This window comes from Psammomys obesus, unplaced genomic scaffold (genome assembly GCF_907164565.1).
Source record: "Psammomys obesus unplaced genomic scaffold, mPsaObe1.curated_primary_1811, whole genome shotgun sequence".
In the NCBI taxonomy this organism is placed as follows: Eukaryota; Metazoa; Chordata; class Mammalia; order Rodentia; family Muridae; genus Psammomys; species Psammomys obesus.
The window spans coordinates 20,522,879-20,527,541 of record NW_026585797.1 but is presented as its reverse complement, the minus strand read 5'-3'; positions in this window follow the sequence as shown (position 1 = coordinate 20,527,541).

The window sequence follows — 4,663 nt, the reverse complement described above, 5'->3', positions numbered from 1 at the left end:
ATATTTAATACTATTATACATTTAGAAAAATAGAAAATCTTCATGATAAGTGGTTAGGCATACATTTTCTTTGTAAAATATACAACACATTATCTATAAAAGAAAGAAAGCCGATACTTTTGATGGTACTTCATCAAAATTTAAAACTTGTTTGAAACACATTATTAAAAAAATGAAAAAAAAAACACTCTAATGAATATGAGATTATGTACAAAACAGATATCAAACAAAAGATTTGTATCCAGAATACATAAGAATTTAATTGGACAAACTTAAGAAGAAAACGGGGGGGGGGGGGAGAAAAGAATAAAATATTTGAGTACTTTGCAATAGGAATTCTCTATGAATGGCCAGACCACACAAAAACAGATTTCTGTTTTTCATTGAGTATATTGTTGCATCTGTTTGTTCTATCTGGCTGGTGATTTGACAAGTTGGGTCCTTGCTGACTTCAGAAGGAATGGTCCTCTGAGCTACTTAAGTACCTACGCTTACAGTGAAATAAGCAACTCAGAACACATACAGGAGGTGGTTGGATTGTGTTGGGCAATACAGCCATAGTCTGATGTATTGCTTTGTTTGTGAACTGGGCTCAACGATGAACAATGAGTGTAGCAGACTATCTTTTTAATGGCAGCCATCTGATCTATGACTTCGCAATAAGCTTAAATGCTAATAAAACCTACTGTTAAATGTTGGGGCATTCAATTTAGATACACAGTGGCTTGCCAGTACACATTTCAGCACAGATATAATCTTTAAAATATGAGGACATCAATTATCCAACTGGAAGCCGCACACATTACTGGGGAAGGTGTTAATTGAAGAATCATTTTGGAAAGCCAATTGGCCATTTCTCATAAGGCTAAAGATACACTTAGCAGAATGCGAGCAATTCCACTAGTAAGTATTTACTCAGGAGAAAATAACATGATCACACAAATATCCGTCCTCAGTGATTAGGAAAGCAGGGAATCAAATGCCATCCAGGAGTGGGAACAGTGATGGCATCTCCACAGGGATACTGAATCTATGTGAAAAAAGTTCCACTTAGCACAAAAGCAGGATTATTGAAAAATGCAACAACAGGGATAAATTGTACTAAGCAAAAGTCACCCCAAAGCCTAAAATCTGTAAAGACACCATTTCTATGAAACTGTACAATGGATCAATTTATTGATGGAATATTGCCATTATCCTGCTGCTGCTGCTGCTGCTGCTGCTGCTGCTGCTGCTGCTGCTGCTGCTTAGCTGAAAGGAACTGTCTTCGACCTGGACACAGAGATGATTTGAGGAGCATGACAAAAGTGAGCTGTCTTCATTTGGGTAGTGATTTTATGAGTGTATAAATGTGCCAAGGTTCAAATAGAGACAAGCAAATGTGTTTATTTTATGGAAACCATGCCTCGATAAAGCTGACATTTAGAAAACGTTATCCTTGAAATAAAATGAGCTTTTATATCAGTTTTATTATTCTTTTTTACATAAGGTAATATGTTTAAGTGTTCTGGGAGTATTAGAAAGGAAAAACACTGCAATTACTAAGATGGTTTCCTGTTTTAAGAGTTAAGGCCATATTAGCAATGTTGTTTTTGTGCCTCTATGAGTCTGTCCCTATGTGCTTTCTGTTAATGTATATCTATAAATACCACTTTAGAGAAGTGGTCATGCTTTGTGAAACTCTTTTTATACAGTGGGACTGTTTATTCTGACACAAAGACTCTGTTAGTCCTCACTTCCAATTCTCAGACAGAAGAGCCTTTTGCTTCTTAGATACAACACAAAAACCTGGGAGCTGGCTCAGGAATCCAGGGTCTGGACAGACATCTGCCCGCCGTTCCCCAAGAGGAGGACCAAGAACTCTGAGAAGCTGGACTGATGCTGGAGAAAAGAATGTCTGCGTTTCTGCAGCTTTTTGGGCAACTGGGGAAGATAAAAAAGGACTTCCAGATGGCTACAACTCATTACTGGCTGGCAGCACTCAGGGTGAGACGAGAGTGCATTAATCAGCATTCAAGGAAAATGAATGGCAAGAGGAGATATATACCGATGCCATTTTAGCATAAGTCATATTAAACCTGAACAACTGACAGCACGCGTTCATCTCCCTGTTGCCTGCAGGAGCAATACAAATGGGCTCCTACTTTCCTTAGACAAACAGCTGTTATTTTTCTGTTACTACCTTGGCAAAATTCTGGAGATGGCCTAGCAGGTTACCCCTAGGATTAATACAAAGTTTCACATTACGCTTTCCCTGCTAATGAGAGAAGGTGCCTATATTGTGGCAAACCATCTAAACAGCACTCCGAGGACAGAGCCTGCTCAAAAAGCCAGCAGTCAGATGTGTGTCCTTTACCAACACTTGGGCCCAACTGAGCTCTGTGGAAACACTGTAGGACTATTACAAATGTAGCAAGGACTTTTATCTAAAAGCAACAGTGAAATAAGGTTTTGTCTGTTCAAAAACATATTCCCATTTATGTTTCTGATTATACACAAAATCTCCATGTCGAATTAATTTACCTGCCGTGTGTACTTAGAAATAACACTGTATAGAAGAAAAGGCTAGCCCTGGTATCATCACCTTTCTTATTGCTCTGATGGAATGCCTGACAGAGACAACTCCAGGTGAGAAATGAGTACTCTTGGCTGGCAGCCTAGGAGGTGTCAGTCCATCACAGCCAGGAGAGTAGAGTAGAGAGCAGGCCTCTTTCGGCAGGTCAGAGAGCAGGGCAGAGCATGGCAGGCTCTGCCAGCTTTGTCCTTCACCATTTTGTTCCGTCAAAGCCCACGGCTCATGGGAAGGTGCCAGCCATATGCAGAATGATTTCCACCCCTCAGTCAATACCCTCCTGAAATGTCGTCACACACACACAGCAGTTCCTCGGCAATTCCCGAGGTGATCCTAAATCCAGCCAACCATGACAATCACCCATCATATCTGTGAGTTACAAACTAAGATACCAAGCAGTTGAGAGCACCTGGATTAGATTTGATCTTTCTCTGGCGAAGCTTCTCTCTGAAATATGCCGTGGGGTCTCTGGTACGTTGGCACCTCTCTCCTTTAACATGGACGTCATTGCTGGGTAGTCCCCTGAAGAGCTGTACTGTATTAAAATGATTCCTAGAAGCTCTGGGTAGCCAGAGAGACAAATTAGAGGAGGTCAGCGTCTTCTCAAAGTCATAACAAAAAAGGAAGCAGAATTAGCAAATTTAGAACTCACAAAACGAGTTGCAATGTCCTCTGCTATTTCTCCTAGGATTTACTCTTCAAGTAATATTCCATTTTTTAATTGTACCAGGCCCAGTTTGTGGCTATTTCGAAGTTTATACATTTGAAGGTAGAGGATTTTTTTTTTTTAAAGGAAACAAGATTATAAAACAAACTTGCAAAAGTAAATACTTGCCTGGACCAAGAAACAACAACAAATTGTTATTTTCTTTCTTTGGGTTTTGTTTTCTTGACAGGCGAATTCACCATGTAATTCGGGGTCAGCTTGAACTAGTGCTCTTCCCGCCTCAGCTTTCAGAGATCTACGGTTGTATGTGTTATTATATCCAACTACAAATTACAAATGTGTATTACTTTTTTTTTTTTTTTTTTTTTGCTCTGTGTGCATGGGTGTTTGGCTTGAAGGTATGTCTATAAATCATTTGCATGTCTGATGCCTTTGGAGGCCGGAGAGGGCATTGAATCCCCTAGAACTGGTCCTCAAGATGGTTTTGCATCTCTGTGTGGGTGCAGCTCACCAAACCAAGTGCTCTTAACTACCGAGCCATCTTTCCAGGTCCCCAATTTACAATTCTAAAAATGCAACAAGCGAACAATTCTTTTTACGTCCAGAGCCCTTTGCCAGTCTTTCAGCATTTTCTAGCTTTCCCTAGGGAATTTCCTCTGTATTACATTTAAAGTTTTATAGAACCAATAATCTTGAAAGACATATAAAATTAATCTAAGAGAGGAATTAAACTTATTTTTAAATTGCTGTGTGTTGCTGTTGTCGTCAATTCTTACAGTAATCCACTAAACTTTTATTATTGGCTGGGCAAGGAATTGGACACGAGGGGACCAAGAAACTGCAGCTATATTTCAGTGGCCGTGTTTCCTGGCCCTTTATGGCTAAACACCCATGAAGCTGCAGCTAGGCTCTTGCCGACACAGCAGCAGTTAACTAAGATCATCATGTGTGGACACTAACAAAATGCCTGCATCCCTCAAAGGCTTGGCCTCATTATAATCATTTGCATTTGTGTTTTGATATGTGTCCTGCCCCTCCCCCACCCGCCGTGGGCTTTTCAGGAGGATCTTTGGAAGAAAATACCCTAAGAGGAAAATTGTATGTGTAAAACATTAAGTAGACTGTTGGATTCTTTTTTGGACTCTTACTGCTACTCAGATTGAAAGTTCTCTCTTGTGTAAGCCATTATCAACAGAATATATAAATATTTTTTTTAATCTACATTTTTTAATCTATATGCTTATAATTCCAGAGCTATGGGGGCAGAGACCAGGGGCTCTCTGGGATTTGATGGTGAGCCAGCCAAGCTTAATTAGTGCATTCCAGGACAATAGGAGACCCTGTCTCCAAAATAAATAAATAATGGAGATGCATAGATAGATAGATAGATAGATAGATAGATAGATAGATAGATAGATAGATAG